Source organism: Alosa pseudoharengus, unplaced genomic scaffold, assembly GCF_046254945.1.
Source record: "Alosa pseudoharengus isolate Yale_2024_CS ecotype anadromous, Long Island Sound unplaced genomic scaffold, YU_APseudo_1.1 YU_APseudo_1.1_scf_13, whole genome shotgun sequence".
Classification (NCBI taxonomy): domain Eukaryota; kingdom Metazoa; phylum Chordata; class Actinopteri; order Clupeiformes; family Clupeidae; genus Alosa; species Alosa pseudoharengus.
Window position 1 is genome coordinate 3,022,772 of NW_027468598.1, and position 12,212 is coordinate 3,034,983.

The following is a 12,212-nucleotide window of genomic DNA, read 5'->3' on the forward strand; positions in this document are numbered from 1 at the left end:
CTGCATACCACCTTTTAACCCAGCGATGTCCACAGTGGAATTTGAACAATTCGCTAACACCAGTCAGCACTTAAAGTTCTAGCTGAGAACAACACAAATCAGTGCAGATTTTTCAGATCGGTCAAAGTATGTGCTACATTAGATGTTTAATTTTCACATGGGTTAAGTGATTTATTGATTTTCCATGAAGTCTCTAATAGGTTCGAAATGTCAGATCTTCATAGTATTTGATACATGTATAGTCTAGACAACCACAAAGGAGATGGTAGTGGACTTTGAGAAGGCCAAGACAAACACAGTTTCCATCATGGGGCTACATCAAGCTACAAATTCCTGGGTGTACCCCTTGATTCCAAACTGGACTGGAAGTGCAACACCGAGGCTATATACAAGAAGGGACGGAGCAGACTATACAGGTGAAACTCGAAAAATTAGAATATTGTGTAAAAGTTCATTTATGTCAGTAACGCAAACTACTTTATTTGTTATGATTTTGATGATTATGGCTTACAGCTTCAAATATTGTAGGCTCAAAGTGTCACATTAATCAGCTAATTCATCCAAAACACCTGCAAAGGGTTCCTGAGCCTTTAAATGGTCTCTCAGTCTGGTCCAGTAGAATTTACAATAATGAGGAAGACTGCTGACCTGACAGTTGTGCAGAAAATCATCATTGACACCCTCCACAAGGAGGGAAAGCCTCAAAAGATATTTGCAAAAGAAGTTGGATGTTCTCAAAGAGCTGTATCAAAGCACATTAATAGAAAGTTAAGTGGAAGGGAAAAGTGTGGAAGAAAAAGGTGCACAAGCAGCAGGGATGATCGCAGCCTGGAGAGGATTGTCTGGAAAAGCCCATTCAAAAGTGTGGAGAAGCTTCACAAGGAGTGGACTGAGGCTGGAGTTACTGCATCGAGAGTCACCACACACAGACGGATCCTGGACATGGGCTTCAAATCTCGTATTCCTCTTGTCAAGTCGCTCCTGAACCGCGTCTGTCAGATCGCTATTTGATAGTTCTGATGTAACGTGACGGTTCATTTAAAATTCACGAGTTCCGTGAATTAATATACAAGTGTGATGCGCCCAAAACACTCGGCTACTTCATATGTGTGCAAATAACCTATGGTTATTGCACGTTCTAAAGAACGCATAACAATGGGAAATTCAACCAAGCAGTGGTATAAGGACTGTTATAGAAAGTACCTGCCCACTGCTATAATAATTTACAACAACTCCCCTCTGTATTATCTGTTTTAACTACGTTATATTTTACAGTGGGCATCGCTTTCAAATGACCACTTCATTCGCGCATTACGAGGCCGTGAAGCTGCGTGAAGCTTTAGTACCACTTTCAGCCACTGTGCGTCGCTCTGCCACTGTACATCGCTCTGCCTGCCGCCCCCCTTCTGAAAAAGCAGGAGACTTGCCGAGAGTAATCCCAGCCTACGAATTCAATAACAAAATAAATCATGCATAATTAAACATTACCTCGCAACTACGCAAATCAAAACAGTGGTGTGATAATTGAGCCAGTAGAGAAATAACTGTTCAGAATTAATCTGTAGCCTTGGGTAGGCTTCTGCGACGTTTTTAACAGGCTACGCTATAGAGGCTTAGACAACTATTAGCGTGTTTCCATCCAACTTCCTAATGCGCATTTAATCTATTCGAATAAGAGATCCCGGTTGGAAACGCGTGAAATGCGCATCAAAAATCCTAATGCGCATCTATATTTGATTCGCTAGAGGGGGGTGGATTAACTCTCGATGCGCATAAGGTATAATGCGAATAAAGTTGATGGAAACGGTTTATTCGCATCGTGTGACGTAACCTTCAGAGAATCTCAGCAATCTCTGGCTCTTCCCTATAACATTAGGCAACTTGGTGTGTTCTCTTGCTTGTTTCCGTGGAATAAAACTGAATACACGCATCGGTGCACAGCTGTTTTGCTGACGCTAAAGTTTTCGCCAACAACTCGATTGGCACACATCGCAAGTTTATACAACTAGTGCAGTGCCCGTTTAAACATGCCATTCCTGTAGAAAACCTGTAGCCCGATACATGCCCGCAGGTATGCCTGCTTTAACAATAGGATGATAGGGAAAAACATCATTCCAGCTAAGCATTCAATAATGTATACTGAATATCATAATATATTAGCCTATAATTAATGTGCAGTAGCCTAAGAAGAATTTAGGCATGACTGCATGTGATTTCTACAGATCGGAATGGAATAACAAATGTTTTGAGTTAAGGCTATAGGCCTAGCTTATTGCATAACTTTCCTGATAGTGAAGACAAGCCATTTTTTGATCGTTTGACATTTGCAACGATGTGACTCAAAAGCAGTGTTTGGTAGCATAAGTGACGTTTCTCTGTCTGCCACTTGTTGTCTAGCTGTGTGGCACGTCTTCTGAAACGTTAAATTCGGGACCATTAGCCCATGGCTTGTTTCAATTTGGGACCTTGCAGTCGGAAATGTAGTTTGTTTATTCAAAGTCCAATGTAGCCTGGGCTATTCAAAGCATCAGTTTATTGCACATACTTTTCATGTAATTTTGAATAGAACTACTCGTGTTTGTTGGCCTGTTGTTGCAAAATCCGCGTAATCATTTTATGCAAGTAAACATACAGGAAGTCTTTATTGTTGAGATCAGAGATGATAATCAAATATCTTGCATTTTAACCGTGATTTGGTGCTGCCAAATCTCCGCTTATCCTCTCTCTGGTCCTGCGCGCAGTTCTGTGTGAGAGGGTGGCTATGGTAGAGCGGAGAAAGCCAACGTTTCTTTTACCGATATATAACGATATATTTAGCTTTTCTTATCCAAACAATGTCAAACTATGCACTGCACTTACTCATGCCAGTAGCAAGACACTACTCATGCCAGTAGCAAGACACCTGCCAAGTTTGAAATCGAACGGACCAACGACACGCAGACAGACAGACAGACATTCCTGCAATTTATGGATAGATAGATGCGATGGCTTGTTTGTTGGGATAGGCATCCGACAACGAGTACTCGGGGCAACAGCCAGGTCTATCATTCGTCATAATTCTTCAAACCCTGACTTGTGAATCTAAAGGTCTCCACCCACTGTTGCTCAGTGAAGTAGAGCTATAATCGGCCTTTAAATTTAGGCCCGACAAGACCCGACCCCCACAGAAATCAGCCCGAGCCCTGACCGAGCCCGAGACTGACAGCTTTTTAAAAGCCCGAACCCGTTTACAGCCCGACATTATTCAAATGTCCGCACGCACGCAGCTCTTTTGCCTTTTGTCAAGAATGAGTAACATTTGACATCATTTATTCATGACTAACGTAGCCTAGGCCACTTGGAAGTTGGAACAAAGAAATAAAATAGCAAGTCCTCTCAGCATTCTGAAGTTTGCGGGAACCCTCCCATACGCAGCCCCGACATTAAATAGTTCTTGCTCCAGCTTTTCAAACCCCTCGCCATTTACGATATTAAAAGGCCTAATGTCTTTACAGCGAAAGCTGACACACTTCTTCTCCGTAATCATTTGTTTCACCTTTGCAGGGTTTGATTTTGTTGCTGTAGCCTAACAAACGATTTGATCCTGATGGGCACTGACAGCTTTGATCAACATGCCTTATCAGCGACGAATTCCCTGCCGTTCTACAGAATGTTGCATCCTTTGGATTTTACATAACCACTGGCTCATTATTCTCATTATGCACATGATCAAAACTTTTCCACACCTCAGACTTTGCTTTCTTTGCCGGTGCAACTAAAACGCCTGTCACAAGAGGCCAGCCTCTGTTTCACCTCCTAAGCATCCATTTCTGCATCTTTCTCGCAGCTAACCGAAACGCATCACCTGACCGCTCATTTAGCCTACCGTGCAAGCCCGAGCCCGCCTGAAATGATAGAAATTAAGCTCTATAGAATGTACTGTATACAGTGAAGTGCCAAATTTAGAAGAGTCATTTCCAGTGGAAGAACAAAATGCTGAATGAAGCCCAAAGATATGAAGGCATATCTGGCAAGTTGTTATTTTTTGAAGACGTACTGTAAATGGTTGGGCTATAGGCCTAGTTTGCAAGAAGGAAACATAAAGCGTGAGCATGCCACACTATCCACAGCTGTGGTAGCGGGGGTAGGAGGATTACTGTTAGCGCAGGATTTATATAAAATTATATAAAAACAGAAGGCCTGCCTCGAATGCAGGCTTGCCCAAAAAAAGGCCTGTGGTTTGCGCAGCCTACAGTAAGTAGGTCAGTGAGTTAGGAGTCCTCTAGACTTCTTTTAAGCTGTCTCAGAGGTGGAAAGTTGCGTTCGTTGGGGGCAGGGCCGAATTAACATATCATAGACCCTTGGGCCCCCCCTGCCCCCCAGCCAACGTGAATCTGGCGGTCAGTTAATAGGCCTATCTGTAAGGCCAAGGCTCACCAAATAGCCCGTTTGTTTACAACTAACATTACATTTAATTAAACTGCTTATGCTATGCCGAAATAGTTTCAACATTTTGAATATCAGTGTCGGGTGAATTAGGAAATGCCTTATGGCTGAAAGCTGCTTGGGATCCCCCCCTGTCAAGCAATAACCATACAAAAAGTTAAAAACAGATGACATGATGCGCGTCACTGACATAATGCGCAAATAATATAGCCTAGATATTCCAATATATTCGAATACATGTGTTTATTTTAGAGGGGATATTCGAACGTCATTTTTGAGCAATTTTGACAGCCCTAGTCCACTGTAGGCTACGCCAATCGCCTATTAACACCTTCCACCTAACCCCGGTGAGTGGGGGTCGCTATAATGCGTGTGAAATAGCACCATTGAGTAGCCTATGCGAAATAGCCTTAAAATCGTTCCGGTGTTGTGTGCCTTCTGGTTTCTCCACCTACTGGTTTCCTTGTGCGTGCATGCGCTGCAGCAGTTGTCAGACATTCACAAACAAGTTGTTTTAGGCGGTTTGAAGTCGCTTTTCATACGCCATGAGTGCTCGGCTACATTACAGCCACTCGGACAAAAGACATGTAAAAAAATATATGTTTTGAAAACTAGCATTAAACTGGATTCGATCCCGCAAAAGCAACACACGCGTGACTCTCTCCATCCTGATTCCCTACTCTTTGAGCCAACTAATATGTTACGCGAATCAATTAACTATTGTAGGCTACCATTAATTAATAATGTAGGCAACACCCAGGCGTTGCCTCTCATCTACAACAACTGGTTACCTTGGGCTGCTACAGTCGTCAGTGCACTGTGCACAGTAGGCCTATGCTCTTTGTGGTTGATCAACTAAAAATAAAAGATGTAGGTGATGACGTTATTGTGGGCCTAGTAGACCTACATTTTGAGAAATGAGAAACGATCTACATAGCGCACAGTGTTGCGCGGTCTGCCCGAAATTAGATCAATACAGTAAAGCATCAATACAGTAAAGTCAACAGTAAAGAAGCTGAAGACGCGAGTTAAAATAATAAAGACACCCCTTCAGGAAAAGCGATATAGGCTATGGGAAATATTGGGAAAAGTTCTTAAAGAACAGTAGTACAAGTTATGGTCTATGTAGGCCTACTTCTTGCGAAGCCATTTAAGTATGACAGCCAAAACGGGCAGCCTGCAGGAATAAATCTACCGGTATGTATAGGTTCGCGCATGCATAAAAGTTACCTTAGTTCGTTGTGTTTGTGACTTTAAACAGTGGATGTGCTTTAGTAAATGTGCTTTGTGCTTCATTCAGCATTATAAACCAGTTCTTACGCTAACGTTTTGACCAGCAATGTATCTCAGTCTTGCCTATACCTTGCCTCACCATTTCTGTTTTCGAAAGAAAGATGTATGTCCATGGCCTTCAAATCTTATCCTAGTGTTCTAATCCTTGGTGGTTGCGTGCGTGCCTGCGCTCTTATTCTCAGACTCTCTCCTGCGCAAACATTATGTCCTGCATGCCTACTGCGTGTAGTTCTACTGCATAAAGTTTCGCAAATAAATTAGTTTGTTTTACAGAAATGGCCTACTGTCACACTGCATGCAGGCTATAACCAAAAGCACACATTTTGTAAATTCGCGGGTCGGGTATAATTTTGTCCTAATTAATATTCGCGAGTTGCGGTCGGGTTGATTAAAATATCGGGCGACCGCGGGCCGCTTGTGACCAAACCCGCGCAACATTGCACCAGACCGCGATGTCTTCAAGGGTTGAATGAAGGGAGTTTGCAAAAAATAGTGTATTTTTCAAGTCAATAAACATTCTTAATTTTTTGAATGTATTTGTCAGGGAACATCTGACTTTTAAAAACCATAGGCCTGGTAGTCGCTCAGACAAGGAGTTATAAGATAAAGGCAATGCCATTTGTGTCACCTAATGCAGTTCAGTGAATTAGCAAGATACCATCAGAAGCCAAAAATCATAAAGCACCTGTGCACGCGCGCACGCTCTCTCCCCTGCGCATGAAGCTGTCTGCGTGTTGTAGGCTAGATTTGCGTGAGTTCTTTCTATCTGCTTTACTTTTGTGAGTTGCGACCACCTAGGCTATGTTATAGACGTTCTATGAGGTACCAGTGTTTAGCTGTGTCACAAAACAATAAGCTTTGTCAGACTTACTTATTACTTTTAAAATGATATTCAGGGCTATATACATTTTAAACATTCTGGGCTGAAGACCCGACAAAGCCTTGCGTTAATTCTTCAGATGGGAAGTGTCAGGAATTTTCATACGAGAGACGTTCTCATTGGTGGTTAGTATAGGGAATTGACAGCAACATATCCAATCACATTATGAGAGATGCTGAATTTAACATAAACTGCGATGTTTGATTTTAAATTAATATAAATTTAGCCGGGACTGTAAGCTGGCACACGTGGGTGCTCGATGTTTTCAGTGGGTGCCCGAGAGACGGAGCACCCACGTATCGGCGCCTATGACAAGCGTATCTCGCGGTTGCATCCATTACAAACAAACATGCAATGTGAACGTCTGGGATTGGGAAGAGCACTAAATGCTCTGAATAAGCACGAAGTCAAACCTTTAAATGAAACACTTTAATAATCAAAAAAATAAACCGCTAATGAAGTAAACTTGTGACCATCAAAAATCGTTTATCGCCTGTAACTCAGTGATAACAGGACGTAACAGGAAGGCATTTGGCTGAGCAACGGAGGTTAATATGCTCTATATTTTGTCCAAATGATGTCTGTCTATCATTGTTGCACTCGGAGAAAACCAGAATGTTTAATTTGTCCTGCGTTTCTTCTACAGCTGCAAACGGGATTCACTCGCAGTTAACCAAATATTTCTTTATTAGGGCAGGGCAGGCATATTTCTGGCTATTAAATTATTTCTAAACCAGTCTGCTAAAGTCTGTAGTGAAGTCTGTGTAGGGTTTTCCAGGCTCCATTTCTTTTTACGAGACACCCTACTCACTTGAGCCATCTACCGGTTGTTTGGGTTGTTGCAGCGTCTCACTGGGAAAATACAAATTAAAGTCGCGTGACACCGCGTGATCCCACGCGCGGACCGCGAGTGAAGCTGGCCAAGTCGAAGCACTGCCCACTGTACATCACAATATTAGCATTTTCACTGGTAATTCCTTGGAATTACATTTCTAGTTCCTTTAATTAATCGAAGAATATAGGGTAGCGGCACATTCTGATCTCTTTTTTCGTATATTTATTTAACCAACGTTTCGGCACACAGCCGTTATATGAACAAGTAACATGCACTGGTTTTGCATAGTCCCAGGTTGAGGCAACATGGGTGAAATGCCAGGTGCAGGCAATTACTTAAAGGATAATTCCGGTGTGATTTTGACCTAAAGTGTGTTGAAACATGATACCGAGTGTGAACGTATGTTTCATAGCTCACCTCGGCTTGTCCCCTGCACTCAGAAATCTGGTGCTAGTTAGCCAATGCTACCAACACAGTGTTTCATTGTGGTGCCTCGGGCATCGGCCTAGCCATGCAAATAAATCACTGTTTTACACCATTTACGAGGCTCAAAGTAGCTCCATACTTCATTGGTAGACTTCCGAAGGCCTTGACATTTAAAACGAGACATAGAGAACATTGAAAAAGCACTGGTAGTTTATTTACAAGACGATTTATACAGACAGTACCTTAAGGAATTTTTGCTGCTACTGGAAGCAACTGTATCCATGCATTTCCACTGAATTATTTTTGGAATCTGATTGACAAGGTCAATATCACACCGGAATTCTCCTTTAATTAGCAGTCTCAATGAATGAAGGGAGGAATTAATGAATGAAGGAATTAATTCATTACAATTACAATTAATTAATCAGTTACAATAATGTTGAATAAATATCACAACTGAACCTGGCTTGATCCAAGCATTCTAACAGTGCCTTTCAGTGTTGGAGCAGTGGCAATATCTCAAAAGCTCTAGGAGAGGGCTATTCAACTATTGGCTTGCGGGGTGAATGCAGTTCATTGGATTTTACCTGTGGCCTGCCTTCGAATTTAGCTTCTATGACTAAGATCAAATCAATAAAATAAATCGACAGCAGTGATTGGCTGCAAAAATAAATAATGTCACGCGTCTAGCGCCTCTCAAACTGGGCTATCAGGTAACCTACAGAAGAATTGAAATTATGAAATATGACCAAGGCATTAAAATGCTGCTTGTTTGTCAGGATACTTTTTCACTGATTTATTTTTTAAAAATATGAGCTGTGAATGTTATATATTCCATCCCCTAATTATGTTTTACTGGTTTATTTGACATAATCTATATGGATTTGCTCTAAAAAGACCTTATGTCTGTTTGGGATTGTTTTGAGAGCCTATGTATCTCAGATGTATATCAGAATAAAGGAATACTTCATATTACTCTAAACCACCTTCTGTAAATCAACTGTAACCTTATACTACTGTCTACACTGCACTATATTTCTTGACCTGTGTCTATTGCATCCCCTTTCTATACATTGTATCACATAACATACATGCATCACAGCTAAGATCTTTGGTTGCTATGAAGGCCAGTCGTTCTAAATGGATGGTTGCTATGGCCAAAGTTCAGTTCTATCTCTGCCATTTTCAAGCGGGAATATCCTAGAATTCTGATTAACCTTATCTTATTTGAAACATCTCTATTTTACTTAGACTTCTTCCATACAGTGGGTCCCATTAAGAAGTGGCCACGCACTTACCGTGATTCACGCAGCAACATTATTAAACTAGAGAATTTAATTCCAGGGAATTACGAGTGCATGAAAATGAAACTAGGACAGACATAGCATAGCTTGATAAAAAGTTGATAGTTTAGACGTATACGTTAGACGTTTAGACCAATAGTTTAAGGGCTCTATATAGGTAGATAGTTGACGATAACTGACAGTTGGAATGGCTCTAATGTTTGCTAGCAGTTATGCTAACAAAGCTAATTATTTTGACCAAGTTACTTAGTTAACTTAGCTCATGTTTTCTAGCAGTTTTGGAAAAAATGTTAACAATGCTAACATGCTAACTATGCTAACCATGTGACTTAGCTAACTTAGCTAATCATTTTAGCAGTTATGAGGTAGATGAGGTTTTAAAAGGTTAAATTATTTGCTAGATAGATGAGGTTTAATATAGTTGGAATGACTGAACAGTTAAATAGGTGGATGGATTAAAAGGTTAAATTATTTACTAGGTAGATGAGGTTTAATGTAGTTGGAATGACTGAACTAGGTAGATGAGGTTTAATATAGTTGGAATGACTGAACAGTTAAATAGGTGGATAGTTTAAAAGGTTAAATTATTTGCTAGGTAGATGAGGTTTAATATAGTTTGAATGACTGAACAGTTAAATAGGTGGATAGTTTAAATGGTTAAATTATTTGCTAGGTAGATGAGTTTTAATATAGTTGGAATGACTGAACTAGGTAGACGAGGTTTAATATAGTTGGAATGACTGAACAGTTAAATAGGTGGATGGTTTAAAAGGTTAAATTATTTGCTAGGTAGATGATGTTTAATATAGTTGGAATGACTGAACTAGGTAGATGAGGTTTAATATAGTTGGAATGACTGAACAGTTAAATAGGTGGATGGTTTAAAAGGTTAAATTATTTGCTAGGTAGATGATGTTTAATATAGTTGGAATGACTGAACTAGGTAGATGAGTTTTAATATAGTTGGAATGACTGAACAGTTAAATAGGTGGATAGCTTAAAAGGTTAAACTATTTGCTAGGTAGATGAGGTTTAATATAGTTGGAATGACTGAACAGTTAAATAGGTGGATAGTTTAAAAGGTTAAACTATTTGCTAGATAGATGAGGTTTAATATAGTTGGAATGACTGAACAGTTTCTCAGGCTTATAGCATAGAATGAGCCTGTATGCTTAAAGCTTGAGAAACTGACAGTTGATCTAAGTGGCCTGGCCACCTGGCACAATATTCTAATTGCTATGATGTCATAAAGCCTGAGAAACTCAGTTGATCCAGGTGGCCTGGCCAGAGCCATATATGGTGATCCAGGTGGCCTGAACACCTGGCATAGGATTCTAATTGCTCTATTGTGATGTCATAATCTAATGTTAAGTCAATGGGGAAATTTTAGTAGTTTTTAATTAATAGTTTAAAAAGTATAAAAGTTACAAAATACATAGCTGAAGTCACATAAGTAAGACCTACGCAACGCAGTTTGAATGAAGTTTCTAAGTTAAACGGTTGAAGCTGTATTAAACGCACAAAAAGCGTTTAAGAATAAGAACTAGAAATGCAATTCCAAGGAATTACCAGTGCATGAAAATGCTAAAGTTGTGATGTAAAATATCATGTATAGTTAAAACAGATAATAAAGAGATGGTTACTACGGTGATGCTAGGATAGACATGGTGGTTGCATAGCTTAATAAAAGTTGATAGTTTAAAAGTAGACTGTTTAAAAGTTGAATGTATATAGTTTAAAAGTTGTTGATAGACAGTAGATAGTTTAAAAGTTGTTGATAGACAGCTAGTTTAATAGATAGTTTAATGATAGTTTAAAAGTAGACCGTTTAAAAGTTGAAGGTAAATAGTTTAAAAGTTGTTGACAGACTGGAAGTTGAATGAATGTTGATATTCAAATAGTTTAATGGCTGTGCATAGGTAGATATTTGACGATAACTGAAAGTTGGAATGGCTCTAATGTTCGCTAGCAGTTATGCTAAGATTTGTAACTATGCTAACCATGCTACTTAGCTAATGTTTTATAGCAGTGCTAGCAATGCTAACCATGCTACTTAGCTAACGTTTTCTAGCAGTTTAATGAATGTTGATATTCAAATAGTTTAATGGCTGTGCATAGGTAGATATTTGACGATAACTGAAAGTTTGAACGGCTCTAATGTTTGCTAGCAGTTATGCTAAGATTTTTAATTCTGTTAACCATGCTACTTAGCTAATGTTTTATAGCAGTGCTAGCATGCTAACCATGTTACTTAGCTAACTTAACTAACATTTTCTAGCAGTTTTACTAAACATGCTAACAATGTTAGCATGCTAACTATGTTAACCATGTTACTTAGTTAACTTAGCTAATAATTCTAGCAGTTATGCTAACTATGCTAACTAGCATGCTAACTATGCTAACCATGTTACTTAGCTAACCTAGCTAATCATTTTAACAGTTTTGCTAAAAATGCTAACTAGCATGTTAGCTATGCTAACATGCTAACTACGCTAACCATATTACTTAGTTAACCTAGCTAATCATTTTTAGCAGTTTTGCTAAAAATGCTAACTAGCATGCTAACATGTTAGCATGCTAACTATGCTAACCATATTACTTAGCTAATCATTTTTAGCAGTTTTGCTAAAAATGCTAACTAACATGTTAACATGTTAGCATGCTAACTACGCTAACCATGTGACTTAGCTAACTTAGCTAATCATTTTTAATAATTGTGTTAAAAATGTTAACTAGCATGCTAACTTGCTAGCATGCTAACTATGTTAACCATGTGACTTAGCTAATTATTTTTAGCAGTTTTGCTAAAAATGCTAACTAGCATGCTAACATGCTAGCATGCTAACTATGTTAACCATGTGACTTACCTAACTTAGCTAATCATTTTTAGTAATTTTGCCAAAAATGCTAACTAGCATGCTAACATGCTAGCATGCTAACTTGCTAGCATGCTAACCATGCTAACTAGCTACAGTGGGTAGGAGTCATAGTTGATGACAAGTAACAGTTACAATGGCTAAACAGTTAAAAAGTTCAGTAGTTTAAAGGG

General features: G+C 39.5%; 1 protein-coding gene across 3 annotated transcripts in view; it reads left to right on the top strand.

The window, feature by feature from the left end:
* Nucleotides 1-12,212, top strand: part of brca2 (BRCA2 DNA repair associated) — a 65,808-nt gene that overhangs the window by 24,792 nt on the left and 28,804 nt on the right. The gene's annotated exons all lie outside the window — the stretch shown is intronic.